Genomic DNA, 23,239 nt, shown 5'->3' with positions numbered 1-23,239 from the left:
GTGGTGGAGGCTGATACAATTGCAACATTTAAGAGGCATTTGGATGGGTATATGAATAGGAAGGGTTTGGAGGGATATGGGCAGGGTGCTGGCTGGTGGGATTAGATTGGGTTGGGATATCTGGTCGGCATGGACGGGTTGGACTGAAGGGTCTGTTTCCATGCTGTACATCTCTATGACTCTATGAGGCACAGCCCTTGACATCAAAGCTATATTTGACCGAATGTGGGATCAAGGAGCCCTGACACAACTGGAATCAATGGGTATTGGGGGCAAACTCTGCACTGGTTGGTCTTACTTGGCAAAGAGGAAGATGGTCGTGGTTGTTGGTGGTCAATCATGTCAGCTCCAGGACACCTCTGCAGGAGTCCCTCAGGCTAGTGTCTCAGGCCCAACTATCTTCAGCTGTTCCATCAATGAGCTTCCTTCCATCATAATGTCAGAAGTGGGGATGTTCACCGATGACTGCACAATATTCAGCACTATTCGCAACTCTTCAGATTCTGAAGCAGTCCACTTTCAATTCTTTATCCGAAATCCTTGGGGCCAGTTGTTTTTTGGATTTTGGAATTTTGTGGATTTCAGAATAACTGATATTTTCACACTGAAGTAAAAAGAACTTACTGAACAGCAAACCCATGTGTGACTAGTACAAGTGCTGAGACACAATTGGTGCCTGCCAGTGCTGGGCCACAGTGTCATGTGACATCTGAGAGACATGGGTTGAGTGACTGTGGAGTTGGGTCACCTGTTCTCAATGTCGAACAACTTGTTATACAAAAAAAACTTCACAAAAAAGCCTTCAGATTTTGGAACTTTTGGATTTTGGAATTTCAGATAATGGATTGTGCATCTGTACAACAAGATCTGAACAGTGTTCGGCTGACAAGCGGCAAGTAACGTTCCCACCACACAAATGCCAGGCAATGACTACCTCCGATAAGAAAGAATCTAATCACCTCTTGACAGTCAATGGTGTTACCATCACTGAATACTCTACTATCAACATCTTTGGAGTTACCATTGACCAGAAACTCAGCTGAACTCATAAACATAGTGGCTATAAGAGCAGGTCAGAATGTAGGAATATTGCAGTCAGTGACTTCACCTCCTGACTCCCCAAAGCTTGTCTGCAATGTACAAGGTACAAATCAGGAGAGTGATGGAATACTCCCCACTAGTCTAGATGATGCTGCTCCAACAGCACTCAAGAAGCTTGACACCATCCAGGATAAAGCAGCCCACTTGATTGGCACCACATCCACAACCATTCACTCTCTCCACCACCAATGCTGAGTAACAGCAGTGCGTACTATCTACAAGATGCACTGTAGAAATTCACCAAAGCTCTTGAGATAGCACCTTCCAGAAACACTGTCAGTTCCATCTAGAAGGACAAGGGCAGCAGATACATGGGGGGAGCACCACCATCTGAAAGTTCCATTCCAAGCAACTTACCATCCCGACTTGGAAATATATCAATATTCCTTCACTGTCTCTGGGTCAAAATCTGGAATTCCTTCCCTAAGGGCATTGTGGGTCAATGACATCAGGTGGGCTGCAAGAAGGCAGCTCACTACCACCTTCTCAAGGGCAACTAGGGACAGACAAAAAAAATGCTGACACAGCCAGTCACGTCCACGTCCCACAAGTGAATAAAAAAATGTTGACTATGGCTTCATCTTGTCTTGAGGCTGCGAGAGTAAAATCATGTGAAATTGCAGTGCTATCTGAAATGATTTGCCTCATTAGTATATGATACAGCCAGACATAATGCCTCACACTACATTTCCCTCCAAATCTCTGATTCAACGCATTGGAATTTTCCCAAAAAAAGTCGATCGTGTCAATTTCGGAGAGTTCTCTGGAGGGTTTCTCTCCATGTGCTCCAGCGAGTTGTCTCATACAAAATTCTGCTGTTCATATTAGTACGTATGCATCATGGCATGCTGTTTCAAGCACTCAACAGTGTTGGCACCATATTTGAAGTCTAGTTATGCACCAAGTCAATCATTGCCAGCCACAAATAGCCCTTCACACAGATAATGGAAAGAAAGTGAAAAAGAACAACTTCTGAAGGTACATAGGTGACATGGGTGACTCTTCATTGGAAATATGGATATGGACAAAACATTTGCTGTAATCTGTTGCTTGACTTGGATATAATCTATTTTGCATCAAATCTCACTATCCTTAGTCTAAATAGTTATAGGGACAGAATCATGCAGCATGAAATCAGACTCTTTGGTCCAACCAGTCTATACTGAACATGTTCCCAAACTAATTTAGTCCCATCTGCCTGCATTTTGCCTATATTCCTCCAAACCATTCCTATTCACATACTTTCCAAATGTTTATTAAAAGTTATAACTGTACTTGTATCCACCATTTCCTCTGGCAGTTCATTCCACATATTCACCACTCTCGATGTAATAAAGTTGCCCTTCATGACCTTTTTAAATCTATCTCCTCTCACCTTAAAAATATGCTCCCTAATTTTTAACTCTCCCACCTTAGGTAAAAGACCCTTATCGCTAACCTTATTTATACTCCCTATGATTTTATAAACCTCTACAAGGTCACCTCTCAATGCCCTACACTACAGTGAAAAAACTTTCAGCCATCCAGCCTATTTTTATAACGCAAGCCCACCATTCTCGGCAACATCCAAGCAAATTTTTCTGAACCCTCTCCATTTTAAGACAGTCAGTTCTGATATGACATGATAGTTCCGTTCTCGAGAGATCTCGCATTATAAGAAAATCGCATAATAGCCCCGCCATTTAAACAAATGGGGCCGGAATCGCATTATAGCCAACACAGGTAAGGGAAGTTCGTGTTCCACACATAACAGTCTAGATCCTTCAATTGCGTTAAAGTCAATCCATGTTGAAGAAATGAGCAGAACCGATTGTAATATCCTTCCTATATACAATCTCAGCATGATGTCCAAACTCCTATACTCAAAGGTCTGAGCAATGATGGAAAGCATGCTAAATGCCTTCTTAACCACCCTGTGATGCAAATACAGTAATAGAGTCATAGGGGTGCACAGCACGGTAACAGACTGTTCAGTCCAACTCTTCCATGCTGACCAGATATCCTAATCTATTCTAGTCCCATTTGCCAGCACTTTGCCCATATCCCTCCAAACTCTTCCTATTCATATACCCATCCAGATGTCTTTCAAATGCTGTAATTGTACCAACCTCCACCATTTTCTCTGGCAGCTCATTCCATACATGCACCACCTTCTGTGTGAAAATATTGCCCCTTAGGTCCTTTTTATATCTTTCCACTCTCACCCTAAACCTATGCCCTCCAGTTCTGGACTCCCCCAACCCAGAGAAAAGACCTTGTCTATTTATCCTATCCCTGCCCCTCATGATTTTATAAACCTCTATAAGGACAATCCTCAGCCTCTGGCACTCCAGGGAAAACAGCCCCAACCTATTCAGCCTCTCCTTATAGCTCAAATCCTCCAACACTGGCAAATCTTTTCTGAATCCTTTCAAGTTTTATAACATCCTTCCGATAGGAAGGAGACCAGATTTTCACGCAATATTCCAAAAGTGGCCTAACCAATGTCCTGTACAGCTGTAATATGACCTCCCAACTCCTATACTCAATATCTGACCAATAAAGGAAAGCATACCAAATGCCTTCTTCACTATCCTATTTATCTGCGATTCTATTTTCAAGGAACTATGATCCTGCACTCCAAGGTCTCTGTGTTCAGCAACATTCTCTATGACCTTACCATTAAGTGTAGAAGTTCTGCTCTGATTTGCTTTTCCAAAATGCAGCATCTCGCATTTATCTAAATTAAACTGCATCTGCCACTCCTCAGCCCATTAGCCCATCTGATCAAGATCCCATTGTATTCTGAGGTAACCTTGTTCACTGTCCACTACACCTCCAATTTTGGTGTCATCTGCAAACTTACTAATTATACCTCTTATGTTTACATTCAAATCAATTATATAAATGGCATTGATCCTTGTGGCACTCCACTGGTCACAGGTCTGTAGGCTGAAAAACAACCGTGCACCACCACCCTCTGTCTTCAACCTTCGAGCCAGTTATGTATCCAAAGGGCTAGTTCTCCCTGTATTCCATGAGATCGAATCTTACTAACCAATCTCCCATGAGGAACCTTGTCAAACACCTTATTGAAGGCCATATAGATCACATCTACCACTCTGCCCTCATCAATCCTCTTTGTTATTTCCTCAAAAATCTGTCAAGTTTGTGAGACATGATTTCCCCCACACAAAGCCATGCTGACTGTCCCTAATCAGTCCTTGTCTTTCCAAATACATGTAAATCCTGTCCCTCATGATTCCCTCCAACAACTTGCCCACCACCGATGTCAGGCTCATCGGTCTACAGTTCCCTGGCTTGTCCTTACCACCTTTCTAAAATAGTGGCACCACATTAGCCAACCTCCAGTCTTCCAGCACCTCACCTGTGACTATCAATGATACAAATATCTCAGCAAGTGGCCGAGCAATCACTTTCCTAACTTCCCACAGAGCTCTAGGGTATACCTGATTGGCCCAGGAGAGTTATCCACTTTTATGCGTTTCAAGACATCAAGTACCTCCTCCTCGGTAATATGGATTTTTTTAAAGATGTTACCATCTATTTCCCCACATTCCATATCTTCCATGTCCTTCTCCACAGTAAACATTGATGCAAGTACTCGTTTAGCATCTCCCCCATTTCCTGCGGCTCCACACATAGCTGCCTAATGTCAAAGAATTATGTACCTAAACCGCTAGGTCTTGTATAAGTCCTGATGAAGGGCTTTTGCCCGAAACGTCGATTTTGCTGAAGCTCCTCGAATGCTGCCTGAATTGCTGTGCTCTTCCAGCACCATTGATCCAGAATCTAGTTTCCAGCATCTGCAGTCATTGTCTTTACCTTGTATAAGTCCTGCCCTTGTTTGTTTACAAAAATGCAATATCTTGCACTTACCCAATTAAAAATCAATCTGCCACTCCTTAGCCCAATGACCCAATTTATCAAGATCTATTTGAAATCTTAGGTAACCTTTTTCACTGTCCACTATGCCACCAATTTTGGTGTAATCCGCAAACTTACAAACCATGCCTCCTTTATTCTCATTCACATCATTTATATACATGACAAACAAAGGTGAACCCAGTACTGTTTTCTGTGGAACACTGTTGGGTCACAGGCCTCCACCACCACTACCATGCAGAACCTTATCAAAGGCTTTACCAAAGTCCTAGTAAACAACATCTACCATTCTGCCCTCACCAATCTTTTTGGTTCCTTCCTTAAAAAAACTCAGTCAAGTTTGTGAGACAATTTACTTCACACAAAACCATGCTGACTACCCTTAATCATTCTTTGCCTCTCCAAATGCATGTAACTCCTATCTTTCAGAATCACCTCCAACAACTTAATAATACAGATGTCAGACTCATGGGTCTACAATTCCCAGGTTCTCTTTATAACCTTTCTTAAGTAAAGGCACAACTTTAGCTACCCTCCAGTCCTCTGGTACCTCACCCGTGGTTATAGATGATACAAATATTTCTGCAAGGGACTCCGCACTTTTCTCACTAACTTCTCACAATGTCTTCAAATACACTTGATTGGATCCCAGTGATTTTTTTCACCTTTATGTTTACTAAGGCCTCCAGCTCTTTCTCTTCTGTAATGTGTATTGTTTTCAAAACATCAATGACTGGAGTTCTCTACCCACCATTTCCTTCTCCACAGTAAAAACCAACAGGAAATATTTATTTAATATCTCTCCCATCCCCTTGAGGTTCAACACCAAGATGACCTCATTGATCTTGAAGGCGCCCTACTTTCTCTCTCTAGTTGCTCTTTTGCTTTTAATGTTCTTGTAGAATCTCTTTGGATTGTCCTTAACCTTTTGTACTTGTCGAAGCATTTTCACTAATTCCTCAGAATTCCTGTGTGTCACTAAAGGTTTATCATCTATCTCTGTCTTGAAATGAAGACCAAGAACATAATCTGCAAACTTTTTACAAGCCCATGTATCATCTAATTCTTCTTTCTCTATCACTGCAGATTTGTGTTGAGTCTCTGGCAGTGAATGGGATGTGTAGCAAACCTGTCTGCATTTTCCATCTTTCAGTATCTGAGAGCATACAGATCCCAATCCTGTAGAAAGTAAATCTGCAATAATGAGAATGAGTACCTCTGGATCATGGTGAGCTCATATATCAACTCATATCCACATCTCTCTGATATTCTCAAAAGATCTCTTTTATGGGTTATATAATGGCTTATTGATAGCAGCTAGGTTGGGCAGCACACTTACAAATTGATTTACCATACACAAGATATCTAAAGCTCAGTTCCATACCGTGGAGCTGTAAATCTCTTCATTGCTCTTGACTTCTATGCCGGATGCATCTGTAAAACCCCCAAGCATTCAGATAGTCATGTGTGAGAATTGACATTTCTTGTTAAGTAAAGTCATGCTTCCGCTAGGCATTGCAGCCCAGCTTGCACTCTGGTGTCATATTGATTGTGAGTGGATGCTTGCATCAAGACTTCATCCTCATGAAAAATGACTTCATCCAGTTCCCCTAGGATTGATGTTGTCCCTGGAAATTTGCTGGGACTGATGTGATGCATTACGGCAGTCAAACAAAAGGTTATAAAAGGAGGTTGTGAACAAATGAAGTTCTTCATCAATGGATAGTTATTAAAAAACCACTGTTGCATCTAGCTTCTTGAAGGTTGGATTTTTTTTTTGGATTTTGCTAAGTTCTCATCTACACATTAGCCTGGGCTGCTGGATTACTAGCCAAATGATATTCCCACTGCACCACCAAATCCCTTATAAGGAATAGTAAAGGAAAAAGCTGGGAGAACAATCCAAGCACTTAAGGCACTAAGTCCCAAATAATTGGCACTCACTCATGAGGTGAACAGTTCTATATATGGCAGAGTCCACTTTCATTTTGAATTGAATTTTGCCTGGTAAGACAAACATTTTTTCTATAGAAAGGCCATATCAAAACACAGTCATGTAAATATTTGAAGGTGTAACTCCTATTATCTTTCCCATACTACTAAGGTAATAAACAAACTAAATGAATTGAACAAAATATGTTGTAAGCGCCATGAATAAATTTGCAAGATAACCCAAACAGAATTGCCCGTTTAGCATCTGTGGAGAGAAAGCAGAGATAATGTTTGAGGTCCAGTGACCCATCCCTAGACTCTTCCTCTTCCTCAAGTTACTGGACCTAAAGCTTTAATTCTGCTTTCTCTCCACAGATGCTGCCAGACCAGCTGAGATTTCCCAGCAATTTCTGTTTTTGTTTCTGATTTCCAGCATCCACAGTTCTTTGTTTCTTTAAAATTGTTCTTTTCTTGCTAACATTTGAGGAGGAGATATTGGGTAATAGTATTATTGCCTATTATGTTCAAGAATGAGCAAGAATATCCACAATTTCTTTGGAAGCATAGATGTTTATCCAGTTGTATCTGTTCTGGACACTTGGTACAGTAATCCAAAACTAATCTGCTGTTCTCTCTCCATTGATTCATTCTCTCCTTTCTGATAAGCTGCAATTGTCTCTGATTAAATCATTTTCTGTGTTGATTAACACACATTAAAAAAATCTCCTAATATTCCTCCTCACTTTATAATGTTACTGGAGCCTGGAAACACAGAAAGTAGTCTTACCTTATTCACACCTTATCTAAATATCACATAATGTTAAAAACAAAATGCCAATAAATCTTCTCGTAGCTTTTTCTGCAAGAGTGTAAATAGCTCCAAGCAGATAAATGGATATGAATACATCACTTTAAAAAACTAATTCTCCTCTTATTTTGATATGTAAGAGGGAGGTATTGTTAGTGCAGTGAAATGTCTCTCACAATGCTTTGTCCTATAAAAGTTTTGCTGTATAACTGGAATTTAATAAATTGGAACGCAACTGCTTAAGTTGTCTAAACATGAAGCTAACTGTAAATTTATACACTGCACACATTCACTACCCATTATATTTTATGCCCAACTTTTCAACTGAGGTGTTAATTGCAGACGATAGAAAAATCATATCGCCTTAGAAAATATTTTTCATTTGGGAGACATTGCAATTCTTAATCATGGATGCTCTGTGAGTCTTACCAGTCTGTGTGAGATCCCAGAGGCTTCCAATTAAGGCATTTCAAGGCAGCATCTTCCACTGGTAGCATGAGGGGCACAGAAAGGGTGAAGATCCAAGGTCTTTTCTGTGGGGTGAGGGATCCAAAACTAGAGGGCATGAGTTTAAGGTGAAAGGGGAAAGATTTAAAAGGTATCTGAGGGAGTGTCTATGGAATTAGTCACCAGAAGAAGTAGTGGAGGCTGGTACAATTACAGCATTTAAAAGACATCTGGATGAGTACATAGATAGGAAGGGTTTAGAGGGATATGGACCAAATGCTGGCAAATAAGACTAGATTAATTTAGGATACCTGGTCAGCATTACGAAGTTGGACCGAAGGGTCTGTTTCCATGCTGTGCAACTCTAAGACTCTATGAGAGCCGGTGACAATTGGAAACAAGGACAGGGGCCTGGATCTCAGTGCCTGATGTTCGTGCCATCAGTCAGTTATTGAGTGCCTTTACCAAGGGGCTCACACCCATGCTGCTGACAAGCAACCCTCACTCTTTTTGCTTCCAGGAAAGCTGAACAGTGATAGGCCCATATGCAGCTGCATTAATCCCAGTGGTGGCGGGGCGAGGGCCTTAGGGATGGAGTCCTTGTCGGAATGCGTACATGGCCTCAATGGTTGTTGAATGGGAGTTAACCAAGAACCATCCAGCATGAACTTAATTCTGGTGAAGGCAGTAAAGAAGCGAAGATTGGTAGGTCACCAACCTGCTTAATTAAATGACCCACTTGTCTCTTACCTAGTCACTTCCAGGAGCACAAGATTCTATTCCCACTTTGGGGTGGCGAATGGGCACAGAGCTCATGGGAATGCCATCAAATATGGCCATTGCTAATGTAGGAGCAAAACAGTATGGGCACCGCAACATGGAAATGACCTCTAAAAAGGTTAAACGTTCAAAATTAAGTCTGACCACAGCTGCAAGGCTCTCGTTATGGAAAGAATGATGCAGACATGGCTCCAGGGGGCTGAACGGGGGTGGTTTGGAAGGAGGTGGGTCAGGGGTGTGGAGGGGTAGTCACAGGCAGGGAGGGGAATGGAGGTCGGGCATGTGGGAAGGAAATGGAAGGCTCAATGACACCATGGTTCTCACTAAGAGGCCACCTCCTGTCATCTATTAGGCTTCAGCCTCAGTGTGAGGGCTGGAGTATTATCCCAGAGACATGTCCAACTAGTCCACAAGAGGCCACTTAGTTGATAACTTGATGTTGCTAGGCAGATAGCCATTGCTACCCTGGCCCTGTTTTTGACAAAATCATCAGAGGTTGGAACAAATCAGTCAAGTTGATATTGGTGTGTCCAAGTTTGCCTCCAATCTGGCTTCAAAATTAGCATGATGAGACCTGGAAGATTCCACCCTTTACTCTGACTGTTAACAATCAGATAGGACACTTGCCAGAAAATAGGACACTTGCCAGCATTAACACATTTTGAAATGAGGCTTTGTTTGAAAAAATAGAGATCTCTGAAGTTAATCCAAAACCTAATATTAAATCTTTTGAGGGGTCAGCTACTTAGTGTGCTAGCAATCTCATGATGAGCCATGTACTGTATCCAAGACTCCTCCTTGTATTGCAAAGTCTCAGAAATGTAATTGTTATTTGTCTTTTGTTCATGTAAACTGTATACTACACAGGCACGTGGACTATTTGATTTACAGCACACACAAGCACAAAGGCTTTACTCAATTATAGATTATGATCACACTAACTGCACTATAGTTCCATTACATTTTTACAAAGGCATTCATAAGTTTAAATCACAAATTATTTATTTCAACAACATGTTCTGATACTGCACAACTGAGTGATACATAAAATATAGTAAAATTTGGCATTAGTCTTTTTCATAACTTCTATTTTTCTTAAAACAGCCATTATTTTGTGTTTAATTTTTCTCTCACTCAGTAAGATAGCATAAGACTTTCATGTAGCAAAGTTATTGTTCCATGGAATGCTAAGGTGCCATGGACACAATAGTATGCCACAGAAAGAATTTCTAATCTCACCTGTTCAAAGGGAGACTCCAGAGGCTCACTGTATTCCCACAATGTGGAAGATAAAAATCAAAGGGCAAGTAACTTCCTGTTTCTCTCTCCAGCTGATTCAGGATTGGTAATGACTCTCATATCAGTCCAGGGAATAATATAATACAAAAGAGGAGATCTGAAATTATCATTTAAACGTGTCATAAAATAAAATGTAAAATAAGCTTCGAACATCCATAAAACATTCTGTAGTGTATATTGCGAATAAATGAACATAGATGGAAATTGGTAAATGAGAGTGAAAAAGTCAGAATATGTATAAATTCGGGAATGCTGCTTTGTGCTCACATTACTTTCCTTCCCCTGGAGCTGGAGTTCGGCTGCGTGGCTTGTGATGCCATCTGAACTCCTTAACTAGCACACAATTTTTAATTTGCTGTCTGGCTTCCATAAATCAATACTGGGCTTGAAAAGAAAACAGAAATATGCTGCTGTTCTATTGTTATTCTATAACAGCCTTGACTTGTCGTTTTTGGTAAGCCAGTAAGTGCCCAAAGCAGAACGAATCTCGCTTGCCCTGTGATGATATTCACATTTGCAATGTGACAATCAATAATAGTTTCTTCATTCAAGGCAGTTTAATTCTTTATAGGTAGGTCTTTCACCATTTGCTGCTGCACAGAATCAAGCAATGTAGCATATTTGCTGTTTGACCCAACTGTAGTCAAAGCTTAAATGACTTAGTGTCAGTCCATCAGTGAAGATGAGTGTAAGAAGCTGACAGATTGGTCCACCTTATCTCTTTTATCAACTCAGACTTAAAGCTGATTTGAAGGTCAATATCTTCTAATTCTCCTGTGCTAAGGAGGTGTCTAAATAGTGCTGTACCTTGAGATTTTCTGCTATGTCAGCTGTTGAATTCTCCTTTGTTGACCCACATAGACCAATTTTGAACCTATCAAAACTGTAACACACAAAACTGCCCTTTAACAAGACCCAGTCTCCTCAGAGTGTTCCAAGCATTTTCTTGATATTGTCAAAAAAGAAATTGGCATATACACATTAGAGTATTTGTGTGCTACCTTTTCATTTCTCAAACCAATTTTTTCAGACCACTGAACCAATTCAGTATGATTGCACACTTATGAATTGGTAAGAAAGTGAGAGCAGAGATTGAATATTTTCTAATGGTGTGAAATTGAATGTTTTTGCAGCATATCCAGATATCATAAAGTTGTACTTTTATTTTTGTCTGAGAGTAATATCATACAAATAGTTCCAGTTTCTATATGTTATCATAAGTGTTTGCTTTAGTGTTGATGTATGACCTCAGATGACATCATATACAGTAATAAGAATGTCTGAAAAGTTATAAAGTATTTAAATCATAAGGACTAATACATTATAATCTTAATATTGTAAAATCGTCAATTTCCTTACTACCAAGTATCCAACAAAGCCTGAATTATACAAATATAACATGCACACGTTATATAGTTACCGAGTAGGGTTTGCTGACTTAAATTCCTGACACCTGAGAGACATAGCAAAATCTACATCAGCACAATTTATGAACAATATAGGCATAATCTAGTCATTACATATTGTCAGGAAAGAGATTGAGTTCTGTCTTGTTTGTAAAGAACAGGACAAACATAAATTTGTTTGACATTCTATAAGATGACTATGATTTAAACTATCTCCTTTAATTCAATATAAAGTTCAAAACAAAAACAAATGGTGCTACAATGCCATGCAGAATAAAAAGGTTTCTTTTGAGTTGAAAAGCTGGTGGAAAGCTAATGAGGATGGAATTTATTTTTGATAAAAATAAAAAGATTGTGTAGAGTTAATGATCACATAATCATGTCATTTATATAAATGATTTGGATGTGAACATGGGAGGTATGGTTAGTAAGTTTGCAGGTGACACCAAAATTGGAGGTATAGTGAACAGCGAAGAAGGTTACCTCAGTGTGCAATGGGATCTTGAACAGATGGACCAATGAGCCCAGGAGTGGCAGATGAAGTTTGATTTAGATAAATGTGAGATGCTGCATTTTGGATAGGGAAATCAGGGCAGCACTTATATGCTTAATGGTATGGTCCTGGGGGACTTTTGTTGAACAAAGAGAGCTTGGAGTGCAGGTTCATAGTTCCTTGAAAGTAGAGTTGTAAGTAGACAGGAGAGTGAAGAAGGCATTTGGAGTGCTTGCCATTATTGGTCAGTGCATTGAGTATAGGAGTTGGGAGGTCATGTTGCAGCAATACAGAACATTGGTTAAGCCACGTTTGGAACACAGCATTCAATTCTGGTTTCCCTGCTATAGGAAGGTGTTGTGAAACTTAAAAGGGTTCAGAAAAGATTTACAAGGAGGTTGTCAGGATTGGAGGGCTTGAGATATCGGGAGAGGTTGAATAGACTGGGGCTATGTTCACTGGAGCGCTGGATGACCTTGTGAATGTTTATAAAATCATGAGGGCATGGATAGGGTGAATAGACAAGGTCTTTTCCCCGGGTTGAGGGAGTTCAAAACTAGAGTACATAGCTTTAAGGTGAGAGGGGAAATATTGAAAAGGGATCTAAGGGGCAACTTTTTCACACAGAAAGTGGTCATGTATGGAATGAGCTGCCAGAGGCAGTGGTGTAGGCTAGTATAATTACAACATTTAAAAACATCTGGATGGGTAAATGAGTAGGAAATGTTTAGAGAGATATGGATCAAATGCTGGCAAATGGGACTAGATTTACTTAGGATGTCTGGTCAGTATGGGACACGTTAGACCAAAGGGTCTGTTTCCATGCTGTATATCTCTGTGACTCTATGACTAAAGGGTAACTTGCAACAAGAAGTCTGTACTCAACGGGTTGAGTGAGCAAACTTTACTTAAAATGGTAATGGAAGGTTCACCCTTGTAAAACTGTGAAAAGTTCAGCAGAGATTTAAACTCAGGATTATATATGTGTGGTGAGTATGGGTTTTCAGTTGTTCAAAGATGTTTCCAAGAAATACCCTTTTCTGTTGTGTTCTAGTTTCCTGCTAAATATTATGTCGTTCATGTTGACTTTAATCTGAGTGTTACAGTAAAAGTCTTAAAATATAAAATCTTGTTTTGTGATCCTTCATAGGTCAGTCACCAAGAAATTCATATCTCTTTTTAGAAATCATCAACCTTTATGTTGGATTGTTACAACTAATATTCCTCACCCAAATCTAAGATTGTACTGATGTAAGGTTCCATTCCAAACAAACCCAGCATCGTCATCACTGGTACCTACATCTCCATCACCATCAATACACGTATTTCATCATTCACCAATTAACTTTAACACACATACATACACATTTAATAATATTCAAAATACACCATTATCAAATCGTTCCTTACACAGACAATTGCAATCAGACAGCCACCAATCATTGCTCCATTCCAGTCTGTTGAACACCAACATTCCCATAAGTGCTAAACTGCCATTTCAGAACTACCACCATCAGCATGGATGTCAGACTTCAAGATATAGCACTGAGAGGGATTAGTACAGATAGAAGGAGCAACGTAATTTTACCAAAACCATCATGTCTGCAACAATCACGACACAGAAATTATTTTAAAGGTTTCAGAGCACTAAAAAAGAAGACAGCCTTGCATTTATCTTACGCCTTTTATGATGATTGGATGTCTCAAAAGTATTTTACTTCCAATAAATTATTTTTGAAGTATAGTCGCTGTTATAATGTGTAGAATTCACTCAAAAATTTCCAAGAACCTGCCCACTTTAGCAAAGCAGAATTAAAGTACCGCAAATGCATGCAGGTTTTATTCTGTTCAAATGTAATGGCACAGAATGTGAATGTAACCAATGGGTAGGAGATATGCACTGAAAACTTTTTCAACCCCTTCCCACCACTTGGAGTAACACCTACATATGAAACATTTGACTCAATGCTTCTTGATACTGAAAGGTCTTACAGGATTTAGAGCTGACTCAAGGTGGAAAAATCAATGAGGTGTGCAATGTTTATCTTCCTTGGGTGTACACTTTCATGCACATTTATATATCAATTCTAAGAGGAAAGATACAAAGTACAAATATACAAACAAAGACTTGTTTCTTCTTTGCATTCTTTGAAGAATGTTAAAATAAAAACCCCTGATCACTCTGTAAGCAAAGACAATGTGACATTGGTCCATTGAAAGCTCTTAGATTTTATATTTTCTGGTTCTGCTTCTTTAACTGATCATTAGAGGGGGCAGTAGTGATATTGAAATTGGCCTCTCACCAGTTGTTTTTGATTGCTTTCCAGATACAAAAGTGGAAAATGCAATGTCTGGATGTTGAATGAGGATAAGTTTGAATTTGTCTCTTGTTGGTCTCCTCCCCCAACTCTAAGAGTTCTGCCAACATTGACTGCCAAGGCTCCCAACAGGAAGAATAACCACTTGGGCGAGGTACAAGAGGGCAACCACAGAAGCACACTGAAACTGAAAGGAAATGCACATAAATGAGCAAGCTCAAGACAACATTCCAAATAGAACCATAGAGCCAACTTCAAATCAACAAAAAGTACACAGTTAGACCACACTGACAAGAAGAATCATTACACTTCAAGCTGTCAACTGAACATAACTGCTCAAGGAAACCAATTGAATAGTTTGCATTTGTAAAAGTTAGGGGAGCAGCTGACAAACAAAACCTAAAAACAAAACTAGAAAATCATTATAAATTTAAATAATCACTGATGGAAAGTAACTCCTTGAAACAGCAATCAGAAAAGTCGATTTTAAATGCCACCCATAGCAAGATCTCATAACCTCAAGGTTAGCTGGTGTGGCTTTAATGAAGTAATGTCTCAAAAAAAAATGCCACACCATGAACAAAACACAAGCAGTTTACAAAGAGCATCTGGAATTTAAGAGGTGCTGTTAACTTATAACAATCTCTAAGGTATTTAAATTGTCAACTGGTAGTAAATAACTTGATTCTTGGTAGAAAAAAATACACTTTATTAAAGTTTTTCATTTTACACTCATAATTGACAGTAATACCAAAGCAAAGGCAAACAACATTTTTATATCGTATGGGTAGGCCATTCTGATTGTTTGGAAAATGAACTCGGATTGGTAGAGACATAACCATGGAGAATACAACAGTTGTATTGTGATTGATGGTTAACTGCCAAGCTTTGTTTAAACTTAAACCAGATAGGTTGACACTGATTAGTCACAAAAAAGCCCTGAAGAATGAAGATGAGAATGGTAGTTGTCTATTTTGTTAAGTTAAAACAGGTGCAATTATCTTTCTTTCATTCCTCAAGGCAATGTCTCATTATACAAATATGGCTGATTCAAAATTCTGAAACTAGAAAATTCTTAATGCTTGACCAGTACAATTATAAGTAGGTTGTTCTGATATCTGTTCTTCCTGTCATATTACAAATGTTTTCTGAACAAATTATGATGAACAGCTTTTGTCAGGTCTCTTTATCAGCTTATATGTATTAAGCAAACAAATCCCTTTTGTTTTTCTTGAATATTCGTTTAAACCACTTTCTAACCTTTTATGGCTGCATTCTGTTGTCTATTTGAATTGCAACAGACCATTCACACTCTTCAGATAAGGCAAGTTAAAGTTTAATAAAAACAGATGCAGTGACTCTATAATAGCAGATGTCTTATAAGCAATACAGTCCTATCTATTTATAGTCTATGAAGAGCTGTTTTCACAACATATAGGAGCTCTTTGGGAGACATGCTTAGGTGTTTGATGAAAATATCAAGTAAAACATGCCCCTGCCCTACAACAGTCCTTCATTCCCAGTAGGTTGCTGAAGTAAAGTCTGAGATCAGCTGACTGGGTACAGAGCAGGGATCATAACAGGGTCCCTTCTTGATAAGTGAGAGTTTGCACTACATCCTGTTCTCAATGCAGCACTTAAAAATTTAATTGCTCATTAGCACTGATGCTGAAGGTGAACAAATAGGCTGTCACATGTAATATACCTGTAGAAGCATTTTGAAAAAGATAATGAGTGCTCTGTGACATATGCCACTTAAAACAACCCATAAATACTAGAAAAAAACAACAAGCAACATTTAGTGATTACAAGCAACATCTGTTCACACTTAGCTCCACATAAGGCAGCAGGGTCATTGCTATCTGTGTCAGCAGTGAAAAGTGCTTTGGAAACACAGGTGCTAGAGTGATAAGAGATTAGAAATCTCTAATAACTTACAGACAAATTGTGCATTTTATCCATGAGACATTACTCTAGCAAAGAGAACTCCAAAAGATTTCAGGTTGATTGGAGATGGTAAAGTGAGTCAGAAATGCACTCGATAGAGCAACTGGTTGGACACAATTGTATAAATCAAGCAGCTGTAAGTGCACGCTTCATACATGTGTAATCATTGCTATGCCCGTCAGTTCTTGAGATTAAATGCAAATGTCTAAACTACTTTTAAGTTACAACCAGATGTCAGAAGAGTGAGCTGAACAGAGTCACTTTGCCAAATTTCATTTTGTTTCATGCAATTAGTCTTCCTGTCAATTGGTTGCACTATGGGATCCAAGGCTATGTGCATGTGCAGGCTGGTTGAAACATTTTGGTCAGTGCACTTGCATGAATAAATGAATTTAATGCTCACCACATGGTGGTAAAATTAGAATCATCATTTGGTCACTTTCAGTGCAACTGAAAGTTAGTTTGGTGTGGCTCTGGCATGGTTCAATACTGGGTCCTTAGTGTTCATGGTATATAACAACTTTGCCTTGAATTTAGTGGACAGACAAAGGTTTGTGGTTTGTGATAGTTGATGTGAAAACTAACCACAATATGTGATAATGAGAGTGAGGTATCTACATTAAGGAAGATATCAATAGATTGTTCAGATAAGAAGGAAAGTGACAAATGAAATTCCATACTGAAAAGTAAGAGGTAATAGACTTGGAGATCTAAAATAAGGCAAAATAATACACAATAAATACATAGAGGAAGAGAGGGACCTTATAGTGACTTTGTAAATTAATAATCATATTCAAACAATAGAGAGATTTGACTCAGGAAACCTGGATGCAGAAGTGGGTTAGGTCAAGATGGGAAATGGTAAAGGTACAGACAGCCTAAAAATAACCACATGGCAGAATGGCACATACAGGAAGAAATAATGGGAGCTTGTGAAATGGAGGAGCCACCATCTGCAGTTAACTAAAACAAAGTTAAAGCTAGTATTAAATTTAAAGGAAAACAAATAATTGCAGAAAGATACATGTCTGAAGATTGGATAAAGTATATTCAAAATATAACGAATTAAATTCAGATTAACAGGAAGGGAAATATTAGAATACAAGAGAAAGCTGGCTGGAAACATAAAAACAAATTGTAAGAATTTGTCAAGTTGTTTAAAGAAGAAAAGTGAACAACATAAGCATTGGTTCTATCGAAAGTGACCTTTGGGTATTAATAATGGAAAGAAGGAGATGGCAGATGAATTGAACAGTTATTTTGCATCTTCACCCCAGAAGCAGAAATTGGCAAGATTTTCATTTATCATGGAAATGATGATGTCCCGCACACTATTTGCTCTAAATCAAACGTGGGAGATGAGTTCAGCGCTGCAAAAAAGTGACACCATGGGAACCTAGACTTCCTTTAGCAGCATTTGGGCCAAAAGGTGCTGACTGATGCTGCTACAACTTTAAAAAACCAAAACAAAGAAGACATGTTATGAATGGTTTTCAAAACACCAGGAGATTGTGTGATGAGGTACAGCATGCAGAGCACAAAAAGCCTAATTGCGGTATAGTGAACATTCTCATTGACAATATAACACTTGTGGTAAAAGTGAATGCTTCATGGCTTTTCATGCAAGATGTTCATTTTCACATGGTGAAGTACACAGCAATTACTGAGAGCTGGTGCAGCAAAGATTACATCTTTGAATTTGTGGGGTACATTTAACTTCAGCAGAAACAGTTCTTGGATGCATTGTCCAAATCATATTTACATAATAGATTAAAGTACAAACATTTCAGTACAGAAAAATGTTACTTTTGAACATTATGTTTTGACCAGAGACTTAAGTTGTTTGCAAGACTGTCTTTGCAGGAGTTTTTAACCTTGACTGCATTGCGAGCATGTCTCTCGTATGACAGCAATCAAGCAATTTTATGTTAACAGTGACCTTGACTCACAGAAGATGGTGATGTATACATTGGACAGACCTTATTGTTATGCTCAGAAAGAAAAGTAGATCAGTAAGAGTGATGCAATGTGAAGTCAAACATTTGTCAGAACAGCATTATTCACAGAGAATATCTGGGAAAAGATGATGCTTGGAAGCAATTTTGCAAGTTAGTGAAATGCTTCTAAAAACAGTATGTACCATGATTAATAGGTGGACAGTAAGAAAGGACAATTTGAAGAGTATGGTGCATTCAATCTCTGAATGAAGTGAGGTGACTGTCAAGACCCTTTGCAGTGAGTGCACTCATGTGAAACTACAGTGTCCTGATCAACTATTGAACATAGCAAGTAAATAAGTGTAACAATGTAGTAAACAAGTATTCCCTGAACCTGTCAATGCAACTCTGTTGCCTTCTGAATGTTGTTCTAGGTGAACTGGTAGCACTGTGCAGGTTTTTGTACATTTCATCTGGACAAAGTATAAACTTATGTGCAATATACAATCGTTGGGACAGAAAACAGTTAGGCATGAGTAACTGCCAACAGAAGAGTGAAGAAATTACTGGTGTAAGCTGGTCATATATGTGGTGTACGTTCCATCGCTAAATGGGATCCCAGACCTCTGAGTCACAGATCATAGAATCCCTACAGTGTGCTAGCAGGCCACTCTGAACAGCATCCCACCCAAACCCACCTTAACCCTGTAACCCGTATTTCCCATGGCTAACTTACCCATCCCTGGATACTATGGGCAATTTATCATGGCCAATCCACCTAACCGGCATATATCTGGACTGTGGGAGGAAATTCATGCAGACACCGGGAGAATGTGCAAATTCCACACAGACAGTTGCCCAAGGTTGGAATCGAATCCAGGTCCCTGACGATGTGTGGTAGCAGTGCTAACGACTGAGTCACCAATTTTGTTTATTTTGGCAGGTGGAATACCTGTAACTGTCAAGTAATATAAATGCACACTTTTAATCTTCAATAAATAAATTGTGAAAAAAATACTGCCTTTATATCTTCCACTCAAAGGATGCAAAGTGCCATTCAGACCACTCAGAGTTCTGCTCAGTCACCATAACAATTGGAGAGAGCTTTGGCCAATGCCAATTTCAAAGTAGTAACATTTCTTTGTGAATCTGGTGTTAAGCTTGTGAATGATGTGTCCTACCCAGCAGAACTAGAGTTGAGTGATTTTTAAAAAAATTCTTGATAGATGGACCAAGGCTGTAATGACATCAGGAGGTACATGGTCCTGGTGAAAACCAAACTGAGCATCAATGAGAATTGCTGAGCCAAAGCTACTTGATTGCATTATTGATAACACTTTCCATCACATTACTGATTATTGACAATATTCTGAATCAGCAGTAATTGGCTGGCTCAAGTTTGTCCTGTTCTTTATGGACAGGAATTATCTGGGCAACTTTTCACATTGTTAGGTAGATAACAATGTCATAGCTGCACTGGATCAGCTTGGATAGAGGGGTAGTTATTGCTGGACCACAAGTCTTCAACACAATTACTAGAATGTTGTTAGGGTCCACAGCCTTTATAGTATGATGTCTTCAACCACTTCTTGATATCCTGTGGAGCGAATCGAGTTGGAAGAGGTGTGACACTTCTGGCTGAAGGCATACACAAATTCTTCAGCTTTTTGCTCTGTAAGCTGATTTTTAAGGACTTCTGACATGTCCTTGTGCATTCTTCACTGAGCTAGGGTTAGTCCTCTGGCTTGATGACAATGGTAGAGTGAGTCTTGTGCCAAGCCATGAGGTTACATGTTTTGTGAGCCATCAGCAGCAGCAGAATTCAATTGAATTCTGCTGCTGCTGATGGCTCACAAATTTTCATACACACCCAGGTCTGAGTTGCTAGATCTGTTCAGAGTCTGTCCCATTTAACATGATGATAGTGACACACACTATGATGGAGGCTATCCTCAATATGAGGATGGACTTTGTTTTCACATGAACTGGGTGGTGATCATAAGATATGGAAGCTGAAGTAGGCCATTGAGTTTGGTCTGCTGTTCAATGAAATTATGGCTGCTCTGGTTATCCTTCACTCCACCTTCCTGCCTTAATCACCATAACTCTTGATTAAAGTCTGTCTATCTCAGCCTTGAATATACTTATTGATCCAACCTGGACAGCCCTCTGTGGTAAAGAATTCTACAAATTCACTGCCCTCTGAGAGAAGAAATTCCTCCTCATCTTGGTTTTAAATGTGTGATCTCTTACTCTGAGATTATGCCTTCTTATCTTGGACTCTCCTACAAAGGAAAACAACATCTCTGCATTTACACTGTCAAGCCTCCACCCCCCCCCCCCCCCCCCAAGAATCTTATATGTTTCAATAAGTTCTCCTCTCAATCTTCTAGACTTCAATGAGTACCATTCCAATCTATTCAACCTGGAACAAAATCAGTCGATTGTCAGAATTGGCATGATGAACCTTCTCTGGACTGCTTCCAGTGATAGGATATCTCTCTTAGATAGGGGGACCAAAACTGTTTGCAGTAGTCCAGGTGTGGTCTGACAAGTGTCTGGTATAGCTTTAACAAGATCTCCATATTTTTATTCACTACCTGCCTTCCCCCCAATGTATTGTCTTCTGCAAACGTAGTGAAAAAGTATACGTTGTAAGTAAATGTGGCCCAGCAGTAATTCTTGTGGCATTATATTAGTTTCAGATTACCACCTGAAAATGCCTCTATTCTAATCCTAACACCAGCAGTTCTTATTTTATTAAGTAGTCTTGCATGGAATAGTATTGAACGCTATTGGAACTCAAAATACATGACAACTCCTCATTCCCTTTGATCTGTATTGCTTGCTTTCTCCTCAAAGAAGGCTCATAATGTTTTGGGCACGGTTTGCCCTTCATGAAGGCATGATTAGTTTGCTTGATCATGTTATGGATTTGTAAATAACCTGCTATGACATGTTTCATAATAGATATTATGAAAGATATTATTTTAACTGACCTATAAGTTACCTTTTTCTTTCTTCCTCCCTTTTGTAATAAGGGTATTACACTGGCAGTTTTCCAAACCTCTGTGACTTTTCCAGGATCTAAAGATTGTTGGAAGAACACTACCAGTGCATCCACAATCTTAGTAGCTACTTCCTTTAAAATCCTTGAATGCATCCCATCAGATCCAAGAGGTAAAACAGCTTTTAGCACCATTAGTTTCCTGAGTACAACTTCTCTAAGTGATACAATTTCCTTCTGCCCAATTAGCCCCTCGATTATTTAATATTTTTGGAATGCTATTTGTGACATCTACTGTAAAGACTAATAGAACATACTTATTTAACTCATCTGCAATTTCCTGCTGTCTCATTATTATTTCCTCTGACTCATTTTCTAAGTGGTCAATGTTTAGTTTGGACTCTCACTTCCTTTTTAAATACCGAAAAAGTTCTTGTCTGCTTTTATTTTACTTGCTAGTTTATCCTCATAGTTTATTTCCTCATAGTTATTTTTCCCCTCTTTCTTTTTGGTCATCTCTCATTGGATTTTAAATTTTTCCCAATACTTGGTTTACCACTAGACATTGGCACGTTATATGTTCTGTCTTTCAATTTGATTCTATCTTTAACCTCTTTAGGACAGCATGGTTGCTCAGTGGTTAGCACTGCCACTTCACAGTGCCAGGGAGCCAGGTTTGATTCTACCCTTGGGCAGTTGTCTGTGTGGAGTTTGCATGTTCTTCCTGTGTCTGCATCTGTTTCTGCCAAGTGCTCCAGTTTCCTCCCACAATCCAAAGATGTACAGGTTAGGTGGACTGGCTATGCTAAATTTCCCATAATGTTCAGGGATGTGCATGCTAGGTGGGTTAGCCATGGGAGATGTAGGGGGATGGGTCTGGGTAGAATGCTTTTTAGAGGATCAGTGTGGGCCAGCTTAGCTGAATGGTCTGTTTCCACACTGCAAGGATTCTGTGAACCATGGTTGGTTTAAGCACATCACTAATCCATCTTCCTGACTGGGATACATCTTTGCTGTGAGTCAATAAGTATTTATTTAAACATGTGTTATTGTACCTCAAATATCTTTTCTGCTAAGCTTCTTTCCCAGTTTGCTCCAGACAACTCTGCCTTCATCCCTATGTAATTATTTATGACTAGCACAGTTGTTTCCAACTCAAGTTTCTCCTTCTCAAACTGAATGCTAAATTCTACCATGTTATGGTCGCTGTTCCATCAGGGATCTTTTACTCTGAGATTTTTTATTTAACTCTCTCATTATATATTGCCAGATTGAAATTGTTTGATTACTGCTTGGATTCATAGAACATAGAACAATACAGCACAGAACAGGCCCTTCGGCCCACGATGTTGTGCCGAAACATTTGTCTAGCTTAAGCACCTATCCATGTACCAATCCAATTGCCGCTTAAAGGTCACCAATAATTCTGACTCTGCCACTCCCACAGGCAGCGCATTCCATGCCTCCACCACTCTCTGGGTAAAGAATCTACCCCTGACATCCCCCCTATACCTTCCACCCTTCACCTTAAATTCATGTCCCCTTGTACCACTCTGTTGTACCCCGGGAAAAAGTCTCTGACTGTCTACTCTATCTATTCCCCTGATCATCTTATAAACGTCTATCAAGTCACCCCTCATCCTTCGCCATTCCAATGAGAAAAGGCCTAGCACTCTCAACCTATCCTCGTATGACCTATTCTCCATTCCAGGCAACATCCTGGTAAATCTTCTCTGCACCCTCTCCAAAGCTTCCACATCTTTCCTAAAGTGAAGCGACCAGAACTGCACACAGTACTCAAACTGTGGCCTAACCAAATTCCTGTACAGCTGCAACATCACTTCACGACTCTTGAATTAAATCCCTCTGCTAATGAACG

The sequence above is a fragment of the Chiloscyllium plagiosum genome, chromosome 9 (genome assembly GCF_004010195.1).
Source record: "Chiloscyllium plagiosum isolate BGI_BamShark_2017 chromosome 9, ASM401019v2, whole genome shotgun sequence".
Classification (NCBI taxonomy): Eukaryota; Metazoa; Chordata; class Chondrichthyes; order Orectolobiformes; family Hemiscylliidae; genus Chiloscyllium; species Chiloscyllium plagiosum.
This window is presented reverse-complemented; position numbering follows the sequence as displayed.